The sequence below is a fragment of the Mya arenaria genome, chromosome 4 (assembly GCF_026914265.1).
Source record: "Mya arenaria isolate MELC-2E11 chromosome 4, ASM2691426v1".
Taxonomy (NCBI): domain Eukaryota; kingdom Metazoa; phylum Mollusca; class Bivalvia; order Myida; family Myidae; genus Mya; species Mya arenaria.
Window position 1 is genome coordinate 11,463,173 of NC_069125.1, and position 13,830 is coordinate 11,477,002.

General features: G+C 35.4%; 1 protein-coding gene and 1 long non-coding RNA gene across 4 annotated transcripts in view; one reads left to right on the forward strand and one right to left on the reverse strand.

Moving 5' to 3' along the window:
- Positions 1–13,830, reverse strand: part of LOC128230097 (uncharacterized) — a 34,778-nt gene that overhangs the window by 15,971 nt on the left and 4,977 nt on the right. The window lies entirely within an intron of this gene.
- Positions 8,882–11,631, forward strand: LOC128230110 (uncharacterized). Of its 2 annotated transcripts, XR_008260174.1 has the most exons (4): positions 8,882–9,019; positions 10,193–10,305; positions 10,529–10,589; positions 10,953–11,631. It is a non-coding gene; the product is annotated as an uncharacterized LOC128230110 (long non-coding RNA). The 2 variants fall into 2 exon arrangements; XR_008260173.1 differs by lacking the exon at positions 10,529–10,589.

A 13,830-nucleotide genomic window follows, 5' to 3' on the forward strand; every position in this document is an offset into this window, starting at 1 on the left:
GGAGTGTGAAAGGATAAATGAGCGGCCGAGTCAATGTCAGAATGTAAAGGATAGTGACGGATAAAAGAATGGCTGAGTCAATGACAGAATAAAGAGGGAGTTTGAAAGGCTGAATGAGCGGCTGATTCAATGGCAGATTGAGCGGGAGAGTGAAAGGATGAAACAGTGGCTAAGTCAATGACATAATGAGCAGGAGAGTGAATGGTTGAAAGAGTGGCTGAGACAATGACATAATAAGCAGAAGAGTGAAGGGATGAAACAGTGGCTAAGTCAATGACATAATAAGCAGGAGAGTGAATGGTTGATAGAGTGACTGAGACAATGACAGAATAAGCAGAAGAGTGAAAGGATGAAATAGCGGCTGAGTCAAAGGCTTTACTAATCAGGAGAGTGAAAGGATGAAATAGCGGCTGAGTCAAAGACTTTATTGATCAGGAGAGTGAAAGGATAAAATATACGCCAAATGACAAAATGAGCAGGAGAGTGAAATGGTGAATGAGCGGCTGAGTCAATAACATAATGAGCAGGAGAGTTAAAGAATGAATGGTGGCTGATTCAAGGACATAATATTTGGGAGAGTGACAAGGATTAATGGGCGGCTGAGTCAATGGCAGAATAAGAGGTAGATTGAAAGGATGAATGAGCGGCTGAGTCAATAGCAGAATAAGAGGGAGATTGAAAGGATGAATGAGCGGCTGAGTCAATGGCAGAAAAAGCGGGATAGTTAAAAGATAAATGAGCGGCCGAGTCAATGGCAGAAAAAGCGGGATAGTTAAAGGATGAATGAGCGGCCGAGTCAATGGCAGAAAAAGCGGGATAGTCAAAGGATGAATGAGCGGCCGAGTCAATGGCAGAAAAAGCGGGATAGTTAAAGGATGAATGAGCGGCCGAGTCAATGGCATAAAAAGCGGGAGAGTCAAAGGATGAATGAGCGGCTGAGTCAATGGCAGAAAAGCGGGATAGTTAAAGGATGAATGAGCAGCCGAGTCAATGGCATAATGAGTTGGAGAGTGAAAAAATAAATGAGCGGCTGTGTCAATGACAGAATATGCAAGGGAGTGAAAGGATTAATGGGCGGCTTAATATATGATAGAGTGAGCGGGAGAGTGAAAGGATTTGTGAACGGCTGAGTCAATAACTCAACGAGCAGGAGAGTGAAAGGATAAATGAGCGGCTGATTAAATGACAAAATGAGCAGGAAAGTGAAAGGATGAATGAGAAACTAAGTCAATGGCAGAATAAGCGGGAGATTGAAAAGACGAATGAGCGGCTGAATCAATGACAGAATATCCAGACACCGACTTAACTTTCAAACTTGAGACACCGACGGAACTGTTCATTAGGTGGATGCATACTATAGCATGACATTATGATCCGCATAGAGTATTTACACTTTCTATGCTGCTATGCTGCTGCTGCTGCTGCTGCTTATGATGATGATGATGATGATGCTGTTGATGAATGTTAAATTATAATTTGAATTGAGTGGAAAATATTGCATTTTAGTATATACTTAAAATAAGTATATAAATTAAAATTGTGTTTGAAAACAAAACCATTTAAATCGCGTGTTCATTTTATCTAAACAATTTCATCAACTGTATACCTTAACGTTTATGCTGATTTGCTGCGCTGTAACTTTATAAAATATAAATAGAGCATGCAGCACATTCCAAATGAGTCACGTGATGTTATTTGCGTGGTATGGTGCAATGGTAACTGGTAATTAGCGGCGAGTCTAGGATTTGAATATAGAGGGTGCGCATTTTGCATATGCCCCCTACCCCAGGAACCCAAATAAATATACTGCAATTATGATTTTGGTATCTCCTTCGAGATATTTCATTCGGTTTAAGGCTAAACTAATGCACGATTGGTGTTTTTGTTATCATACTGACATGAACGCACCTTCACTTGGGTCACGCGTCACACCCAACTCTTTGAACCGCCAATTAGTTTATCTAACTCTTACTTTATGATACATCAGCTGTAATAAATGCATCGATGTTTATCCTTTTTTCGGTATAAGGTACGTCGAAATGTTAAGTCAGTATTTTACAATAGATTAAAGAGTGTCCTATTGTTTTTCAAGACCATCTTTGGTTAAATGCTAAACTTGAACTTTGGCAACCGCGGAAACTAAGTTTCGCAATTTAAGCTACTATTCATGCACATGTAGGCTATAAAAGTAGTTTGCATGGTTCGGTACATCATCTTAAAAAAACAGATAGTTTCCCTTGACTGATTAAATTAAATTATTTTTCTTCCTAAGATCGACAAGAGTGAAAATAAACAACGTTTACAACTTTTACCATTGACACAGGTAACATTCACGCTTCATTGTAATAATAAAAAACCCGTTTCAAACTCAAAATCTAAAATTGTTTTGTATCTCTTATTCTCGCATTTTAAAGTACGTTTCATGTTGAATATAAATGTCTCGGTTTGTAAGACGATCTACAGCATGTTTACATCATCCTGAGAAACTAGATAGTTTTCCTTGTTTTATTTTAGAAAACCAAATGTCCTTGACACAGATGTAAATCACGTTTTGTTATGATGGAGATAACGTCCCAGACTGAACAATCTAAAGGTTCACTTTAATACAGCAATACAACAAAAACATTGGGTATACGATATTTCTTTGTCCGCTAACATCTCAATAAAAAGGGAAGATTGCTGGACGGAATATCGTATTACATTCTTTAAATTCTCACTTCGATGGTACTTAACTTAAAATGTTCGTTTTAGGAAATCTTAAACAAGTTTATGTTTGATCGTTATTTTTTCCTAGGCGTTCTTTCGACATAGTTATTTTAATGTTTTTTTTTCCAGGATATCGGGTGCAATGAATTTTCAAGTTTTATCTAATCTAATAACATATGTGATTTGTAAACACCAGGACAAACAAATACAAACACATACAAAGAACTCACACAAAGAGAACTAACGGATTTGACTAGCACATTATAACAACATTAGTTTAAGCCCTTCCAATTCATCATTTTAACGTTCATCTAACATGTTCAAATAGAATAAGTTGCAACTATATTATTTTTAGATGAATGCATTGTATCATCCCAGACCAATAACTTAATAGTTGAGGGCAATAATCAAAGGAAAGGCTTGGTTACTTGTTTAAACCTTTAATGTTTATGGTAACTAGGTAAAATATATAACTGCAGATCGAGTTGTATTTAATAATGTAATTCAAATCAGTTTTGCTGAACAAGGGAGTGTTTTACGTGTTTTTAAGAATGAAGAAAAGCTGAACATCCCAGTTTGCTATTTAACTCCGTAAATTATTGTAATGATTTAGACTTATTTCTAATACCATGTTTTACAAAAAAGAGACTACGTAATATCAAGGACATATAACACACCACTGAAGGTCAGATAACAGGGGTAAATATGGGCGAATCAAGGATTGCGCTTGAGAAGGGGCGTAACTATGGAGTGTAACACTTTGACCTGTGCCCCTCCCTCAAAACCGCAATTTATTTGGTTTAAAGTCCTGGCGGGGGTTTTGGGTTCTCGACGAAGACAATGTTAACAATTTCTTGTCCAAAATTGCACATTTTGGGCTAATTAAATTACTTTTTTCGCCTAATTGAAATTAAAAGTAAACTTGGAAAATTTGAGCGTGCGCCGCCACCCGTTCCGCCCCTGCATCCGCTAGTGGTAAACATATATATCGCCATCTACAACCATGACATATTAATATTGTTTTTATAAATAATAGTGAGCCGGTCGACAGTGGCAGTTTCACATGTTAGGTATCGCATTGCATAAATACCACAATATCTAATATAAACGTCTTATAAACTGGAATACAAACAGTGAATGCATTGCAAGGATATTTTATCAGATATTACTCCATTAACCGAATAATGTATACACTTTTTTTGGTCAAAGTTTAAAAACAGTGAAGGTCGTGTGTTCCCTAAATTCATAAATCAAAATGTTTAAGTAATAACCATTTGTTTCTACATTTATAGTAGAAAACTTTTATTTTGGAGTTTTTATCAACTTTCCTAAAACAAACTTAAACATCATGATGATGATGATGATGGTGATGATGATGATGATGATGATGATGACGACGCTGCTGCTGTGCCGATAAAGATATAAAAATATTTGACAAATTAATTAGTTTTTATTGCAAATGGTGCAGCGTTTTACACATGTTAAATACTAACATATGGTACCGTAACAGAGATAGAAATATAGAATGATAAGAAAAACTGCATTTTACTGTGTTAACTGATGAAATGTTTTCTGTACTCTTGAAATATCTTCTGAATTTAAAATTACTACAGTATCTATAATGGATTCAGAGAGTCGTTAATTGTGAGGCGATAAAACGGGTACGATGGTAAAATCAGGGGCGTGTCCAAAATTCGAATTAGATGGGGGTTCATTTGGACGTGCAGCCCTCAACAAGGGTATATTCAATTTCTCCTTTCAATGTTTATGAAGTCACTGTATGAAGTGTCGTCTAGTGTAAATCTTTCAGACCATCAAAAAAAAACGCCAACCATAAAATGGGTAGTCAGAAGTGAAAACAAGAGTAGCATCATAATGTTCTCAACAAAGTAATACTAGAACGAGTGGTTCATCACAATCTATAGCGCATTGCTAAATCTTTACAAAAGCGGGTAATACTATGTCTTGATTTCTTGCTCTTCCGCATTTAAAGCAAAGTTTAATGTTGAATATAAATGTAGTTTGCAAGGCTCGTTGAACAATCATCACATTTCGTAAAACGATCCACAAGATGTTTACATCCTCTTAAGAAACAAGATAGTTTTCCTTGTCTGATTGAAGAAAACCAAATGTTCTTGACACCGATAAAACACGTTTTGTTATAATAAATACAACGGTCCTTATTGAAAATATAAAGTTAACATTCATGCATGCGTTCGATGCTCCCTTCGATCAAACTGATATAATATGCTGTATTAAATTTAAAAAAAAGAAATCCCCATTTTTGTTTGCAATGCGTAAGTGTTTTCATCCCAGCGCTTTCTACGCTTTCTTATATCCTGTTTAAAACCAATATTTTATTGGACTTATAATAAAAAATTGAATACATTAACATAGCCTTTTTTCAATATGTTTAATATAAAGTCAAATACACCCGTAAAAGACAACCGTCGTTAACAAATATATCACCGCCTTCTATCATGTCATAGTGAGAATATTTAGGTCAGACATAGTGAGCCGTTCACATGCTAGATATCGTAATGCATTAATACCACGAGGTGCAATATTACACGAACTGTAAAACGAATTTAAGGCTGCACTCTCACAAATTTGCCGTTTTGACAACTTTTTTTTTAATTTTTTTTTTGTCTTGGAATGAGCCAATTTTTGCGCAATTATCTGCAAACTAATGATATAAGACTGCTGACAAAAGATCAGACCGCATATTTTCATATTGACATTCGAAAAATAATGTTTTATGGCTAAAAGCCCTCTTTACGTTTTAAGAAAAATGTTTAAAACATAAGTATTTGAACTTAATTATGAAGATCTTCGATCTGATTTTTATCAACAGTCTTTTTCACTGGTTTCCATGCATTTCCGCACAAATTGGATCATTCCAAGACATAAACTAAAAAAAGGTTCAATCTGTGAGAGTGCAGCTTTAACAACAAGACCACGACCTTCATTGTTTTTCAAAGAAATTTATATAAAATATTACTCCAAGAAATTTGGAAGTTTAACCTTAATTTTGTACACAGCATTAACCAGTGTAGGTCGAGTTTTAAGTAAGTCATAAATTAATTAGATTTATTATGAAGACTGCTCGTTGTATTAGAAATTTCATTTACTTACATGTAGCATCGACTAATACATTTCGGCCTTTTCCTTTTAACTTATGATTTGTAAAAATACAGAATATTAAATGTTCGTATTGACAAACAATTAATTTGAAATTAATATCATTTGGAAAAGATAACTCTAACGAAGCACGAACAGATCAAGTGGCAGAATTTCAGAAATTAATATGATATAAAAAAAGGTTGTGAATTTTATTTGAAACATAGACTTAATATATTCGGAAATTTGATTGCAGTTAAATAAATGTAATCCATATAACAGGATTGCCTAACAGCTTAATCATTGAATGGTTTTCATATGATATACAATAGATGGTTATAGTTTTGCATTTAAACATTTCATTATGACATACAATCACATCATAATGACATAGCAAAGTAGCAGTATTATCTAAAAAAAGTCCCGACAAAGAAAGCGTATTCACTTTTTCGTGACGTCTCTTATTCACGGCCTTCCACAGTGCAAATGCCGTTTAAAGGACCAAAACATAACATGTTTAAAAAAACAACATTTTTTGTTTGTTTTATGTTCGATATTTAGCAAGTTTAATGCAAACATACAAAATATGCATTTTTGTCTATATATTCCAATTCTGATATTTTCTTTCGTAAAGTTTTTTCAACTCCTTAATACCCCAAAACATTCTGAAAAATATTTTGTCCTTCTTACTTTATTAGACATGAACTGTTGAAACGTGTTGGCCCTCCCCACCCACTTTAGCTCAGTGGAAGGCCATAAGCCTTGAATTATTGAGAGTTACAAAAAAGTAATCACCATCGGCTTGATCTCTTATTTAATTATTCCAGAAAAATATTTTTTTAATTCACGTCTATTAACAATATGAAAACAAATGAACCCGTATATGAGGGTTTTCCAATTAGCCAAAGGTAAAAGATCTGATACACGTTTTGCAACATGACCTGTGATTATAACCTATTTGCATTGGATTTGGCTTGGATCTAGAGTTATCGCCAACTAAAGACATTCTGGTAGCATAAGACGTTGTTGTTATGTTGTATATAACAGTGAATCTCGGTATGGATCACATGGTGTATATAACAGTGAATCTCGGTATGAATCGCATGTTGTATGTAACAGTGAATCTCGGTATGAATCGCATGTTGTATGTAACAGTGAATCTCGGTATGGATCGCATGGTGTATATAACAGTGAATCTCTGTATGGATCGCATGCTGTATGTAACAGTGAATCTCGGTATGGATCGCATGGTGTATATAACAGTGAATCTCGGTATGAATCGCAAGTTGTATGTAACAGTGAATCTCGGTATGGATCGCATGGTGTATATAACAGTGAATCTCGGTATGGATCGCATGTTGTATGTAACAGTGAATCTCGGTATGAATCGCATGGTGTATGTAACAGTGAATCTCGGTATGGATCGCATGGTATATATAACAGTGAATCTCGGTATTGATCACATGGTGTATATAACAGTAAATCTCGGTATTGATCAAATGGTGTATATAACAGTGAATCTCGGTATAGATAACATGGTGTATGTAACAGTGAATCTCGGTATAGATAACATGGTGTATATAACATTGAATCTCGGTATTGATCGCATGGTGAATATAACAGTGAATCGCGGTATTGATCACATGGTGTATATAACAGTGAATCTCGGTATTGATCACATAGTGTATATAACAGTGAATCTCGGTATAGATAACATGGTGTATGTAACAGTGAATCTCGGTATAGATAACATGGTGTATATAACAGTGAATCTCGGTATTGATCGCATGGTGTATATAACAGTGAATCTCGGTATGAATCGCATGTTGTATGTAACAGTGGATCTCGGTATGGATCGCATGGTGTATGTAACAGTGGATCTCGGTTTGGACAACAATGTTTATATAACAGTGAATCTCGGTATGAATCGCATGGTGTATGTAACAGTAGATCTCGGTTTGGATAAAATTGTGTATACAACAGTAGATGTCGGTATGTATCGCATGGTGTATGTAACAGTAGAACTCGGTTTGGATAACATGGCGTATATAACAGTGAATCTCGGTATTGATCACATGGTGTATGTAACAGTGAATCTCGGTATGGATCACATGATGTATATAACAGTGAATCTTGGTATGGATAACATGGTGTATATAACAGTGAATCTCGGTATTGATCACATGGTGTATATAACAGTGAATCTCGGTATTGATCACATGGTGTATATAACAGTGAATCTCGGTATTGATCACATGGTGTATATAACAGTGAATCTCGGTATTGATCACATGGTGTATGTAACAGTGAATCTCGGTATGGATCACATGATGTATATAACAGTGAATCTTGGTATGGATCACATGGTGTATATAACAGTGAATCACGGTAGGGATCACATGGTGTATATAGCAGTGAATCTCGGTATGGACCACATGGTGTATATAACAATGAATCTCGGTATTGATTGCATGATGTATATAACAGTGAATCTCGGTATGGATCAAATGGTGTATATAACAGTGAATCTCGGTATAGATCGCATGATGTATGTAACAGTGAATCTCGGTATGGATCGCATGGTGTAAGTAACTGTTTATCTCGGTATTGATCGCATGGTTTATGTAACATAGATCTCGGTATTGAACGCATGGTGTATATAACAGTGAATCTCGGTATTAAACGCATGATGAATGTAACAGTGAATCTCGGTATGTATCGCATGGTGTATATAACAGTTAATCTCGGTATTGATCACATGGTGTATGTAACAGTGGATCTCGGTATGGAGCGCATGGTGTATATAACAGTGAATCTCGGTATTGATCACCAGGGGCGCGTTTCAGAGACGATCGTTAAGGCGATCGTTAGCTGATTTTGGTAGTACGACCAAAATTACCGATCGGCACCGTTTCAGAGACGCAACGTGCACCTGCTTTTTCGTTAATTTTGCTCGTAAACCTACGACCAGTAAGAGGCACTCGTTAACTTAACGATCAAGATGGCGGATGAAGATTTTCGCCATATCAAAGTATACTTTTACTTTTTACCAACATTTGAGAGTTTAATATTGCGTGTAGCATATTCGCTGGTGTGGAATTTATAAACTATGTCTAAAAATAGCTGAAAACAGTACGACAATGTTCTATTTTCGCCGTTCTGTCAAAAAAAAAGGATTTTAACTGTAGAAGATGTAAGCTTTTTGTTATATTTAGTAAATGTGCTGATATTGTGTACATCTAAAACATTGAATATGATGTAGAATTTGATTTGGTTCCATTGCTGTTTTATATGTTATGTAAAACATTTTCTTGAAATTCTTCTATTTCGGATGGTTTTTAATTCGGATAAATAAATGTCTGTACATATTTTGTTGTAATATTACCGGTCTTTGTGGCATGTAGTCAGTGAATTATTAAACAGTGTTACAATTTTATCATGTCATGATATAACATTATTATTTTTCTTATTTTTGCACATCTTAAACTAGCTAAAGAACTTCAGAACGCCGTATCCAAACCCTACCAGAATTCGTGACATTTTTATGTCACGCTGTTATTTCACTTGTATGCATTGTACACACAAAATAACTGTATCCTCAGGTAAATGAAGTAAAATGTAGTTCACAAACACATTTTCAAAACCAAAAAACGCTTTAAAGATAGTTGATTTAGCATTTTAATAAATCCTATTACAAGCATTCCTTAAATCTAGGTCATAGTTGTGTTCAAATTTAATCACGTGACACCAAGATTTTCAGAAAATACCCATGTGACCTACATTTGACCTCACAAATGTAGTGTTTATTTTGCTGTTATTTTTTCTATTTCGAATAATAAGTAAATAACTTATAACAAATTTGGAATAAATAAATTGTTTTTACTTATCAAAAGGTATTTTCAGCCTTACTGCAATTGGATTCGACTAAATGAACAATGTGAATCTGATGCTATAAATAGAATCCATCGACGTCATCATGGTCATGTGACTGCATTGCATCATCACACTCAATTGATTCTGGTTGACTTTACTATGGGGGTTACGCCATAACTTTAATGTGTTGTAAACATCAAAAAAATAAATATCAACATTAAAGTTATGGAAGCCAGAACTAATCTAAAACTGATGCTAAATATATATAAATATACTGTACAGTAATGTAAACAACACTGTCACAACAAATAAGTTAATTATTGACTACTTTAATACCATGAACACTTTTAGGTGACAACGTAATCATTTTAGTTCACCTTTACTTGTAATTGAAACTTGTTTTAGTAAGGTATCCTATGGTTTATGTAGAACTCTGTAGTATAGTACATATGTGAGTTTTCAACTGACAAAGGTTAAATCTTGTCTTTTTCAGTCATACCATTTGATGCCAAGTGTACAATAAAAACTGAAATGAAAATTGACAGCAGAAGTGTCATGGTCTTGGTGGAAAATGCTGTGCTCTTCATTGACCTCTGTTTAATAATGGTATGGAAAAGGGAATTAAATTCTAATGTTGGTTTTATGAATAATATAAGAGGTATATTCAACATATGAACACATAAGGACTAATGTAGAAACTGAACTGCAAAACCATATTATATATCTGCAGTTAATGTACAGGCTATGTGCAAATGCTTATTGATATAATATGTTTTCATTTATTTAGTTTTTTTGCTTGTTAAATATTTGTTTTAGTTAATTAGTTCAGGCTTATGATAAAAAAAAACTACCAGGAATGCTTCAAGATGGCAATGGAGGGCAGTGTAAAAGTAGGTAGGAAATGATAAAATGCAATAGGATATAAACAAATTTTATGAATAATACAATAAGATGATGTTGGGCATCTTACTTTGAGCAGTTAACTGGTATAACATAATTGTTATTTAACTTATATGAACATTAAACAAGAAATAAAATGTGACCAGAATGGTGTTTACATGTTTTCTTAAATACCCCACTTATTTCTTTTTTCAAAAGACAATAATTATCATAAAATATGCATACTATTTCAGTTGAAAAAATGGGAATGTAAATTATGTGTTACTTGTAGTTTAACCATTAAAAGGCGTTTTCATAAATGTATTATATTGTGCTGTATTAAACAATATTTTATAACTTTTTGTCTTTTTCAGGACACTGAGAAATCACAATGTTTCAAACATCTAGAATATGCCCAGAGTCAGTCTTCAAGATACTCACCTTAAAGGTTCCAGTGTGATTTAGGAGACTTTGTCAGAACAGTACATTATACCTACATACACTGGAGATACCAGACCCAACAGATAACTACAGATATATTTAAACAGAACCTGAAATTAATTGCATATCCCAATACAACATAATACTTTAAACGGTTAAATAGGCAGTGAGGCATTTGTGTGTAATCTTCATTTAATATTTGAAATTTCTTTTTCCTTTTTTTAAGTTTGATTTTGCATTTAAAAGCCATTAGCATTAGATTTTTCAAAAATATATGTATTTTTATACAGTTTCAACTGTGATGTATATCCAGTTGTACATGTTTCCTCTAAGGATTAAAACACTTTTGAATTATATAAGAAAATTGAAATGATACATTTATTCAAACTTAAATATAAAATATAAAACACACACTACCATTGTTGATCATGTAAACCTTCATACTATCTTTTATAGAAATTATGTGAATCTTTTGATATTTCTAAATACATTTATTTTTACTTTTACTGGCTCATGTTTAAACACAGAATGCTATATAAAGTGTATACTCCAGTGTATATCATAACATGATTGAAATAGATAATAGATAATATTTGCATGAAACTCTGAACACTTAACCACTATGGCAATATGCACCAGTTAAGATACTTTTTGTTGAATAATGTGTTTTGATGAGGCGAGCTTGTAAAATAGTTGTATTTCTTTTAGTCATTTTGTGAATACCTGAATTATCCTCGGGATCTATCTCAGTCATACAGATCCCAAGTACCGGTTAGGGCAATGTGTCATGTACCGCATCAGGGGAATCGGGTCAGCAGTGCAGAGAATTGGGCATTAAAATGTTGCTATTGGTTCGCCACGTCCAGGATCGGGTGTTAACTTAGGGTTTTTACCTTGACTCCGACAATGGACCGCGAGCTATGGGGCGGAATACGCGGGGGAATATGACCCCTGTGGGTGATTGCATGGTTCTATGGGTTTATATAATCTGAGAGGAGATATCTGAGTTTCACACCTGTAGGTAGTGGTTAAGACACATGTTAGGGGATTACTTATATTCCTACGACTCTACCGGCTGGGTTGAACTTGAACTTATCGGATTTTCTGGTAACACCAGGAGGCCGACCAAGGGAATTGGAGGTGGCCAAGCCCTAATAGGAATTCGTAAGAGTACGCACGAAGGGGGAGATTTGACGTGGTTCATAATGACAAGATGGTTGAACCTGAATCATGCAGCCCCGGGGGCGAAAGTTAGGAAGGCCCAAGTTAGATAAACCGTGGGGGTAAAGTTTGATGGTCCTCTAATTGGAAAGTATTTGAAGTCTGAGAGGCGGGTAGCTAGGTTTGTTTGTGCAAATAATGCCAATTTGTCGGTCAAATGGTTAGCTCAGAGAGGTAGAAATGCTTCCTCTGGTAGTAACTTCGAGAGGGGTGGGGCACGTTCGGGGGTCCGTCCTTTTGGAAAAGGGATGGGTGCTTTATCTGTCGTACAAGAGTAGAGATTTCATTTTTGCCGAGGCTGAACAGTCTCCGGGCCCAAAATAAAGTTCAGAGAATTCTCCCAGGTAACGTTTGGCCAAACAGGCTGTTTCTGTGTCTGATCCACGCCTGGTACAGGTTCAACCATTCGTTGTCATGGTATCTCTAACTGAAAATGGGGCAAATATGAAGGTTAAGGTGCCTAATTCAGAGGATGATGTAGTCACACCGCCGGTGGGGTCTGCAGAGTCCGCACTCTTAGAGGGAGGGCAATGAGGGTCATTATTGGTGGTAGATTTGCCTGGGGGAAGTTTCCCAAAGACGGGTAATAATTCAAATTGGGGGGCGGGGTGAGACTAGTTCTTGTCTCCCTCGGTTGGCAAAAGCAACTCAAGTGCCATATCTGTGGTTGCATATTGTTTTTAATTATAAATTATTTAAGTGGCCATACCTCAACTACCGATTATTCTAACAATGCATTTAGGTCCTCTCGAACATATAGAAAATATACAAACATAATCTATACATGTACAATGAACATGAACATTTACAATCATTTAAAATGCGTACATTTGGTAGGCAGCAGAGATTATTGTTGAATTACAACCTACATTTTCAGTCTTTGATTAGTACCAAGACTAGTCGTTATTAAGATTTGTAGTTTAACAATTTTACAGAAATGACATTTAATTTGGTTCCCCGCCTTCTCAAATTGGGTCTAAGACATTTACAACATATAAGATACAATCTCAAAGATCAAGCTGGGCGGAGAAAGCGAAACAGGTTATACACCAGGGGCGTAGCTAGCCCTTTATTCATGTGGATTCATATAATTATGCAAGGGGGGGGGGGTCCAGGGACATGCCCCCTCGGATTATTTTGAAAACCATGGTGCAGTCTTGTGCATTCTGGGCGTTCTGAGTTGCTTTACTTAGGACTAGAAAATGGACGGTTTTAGAATCATGTAGTCAAGTACGCATACTGCAATTTTGGCTGTTTTTTTTGTCAGAATCATGTGTATTCAGCCGCGCACTCGCGTATAGGCAGCTACGCGCCTTTTAGCTATAAGATATTTTAAACATGTTGGGTAAAATCTTGAAACTTAGTACGACTAGCTCGCCTCGCCCGTTCCTCCTTTCCTTATTTAATTACCTAATTTGTTTGTTTACTTAACACTTACACTGTGCTGGTTTTCCATTTTTCCTCAATCTATCCAAATTCAGGGCAGTATTGCTTGTCCTTGTGAGCACTTGAAAAGACTAGGAGTGATAACGTGAAAACAATGGACGAAAAAGATTTCGTTTGATAAAATGCACATTAGTTTGGCTTTGT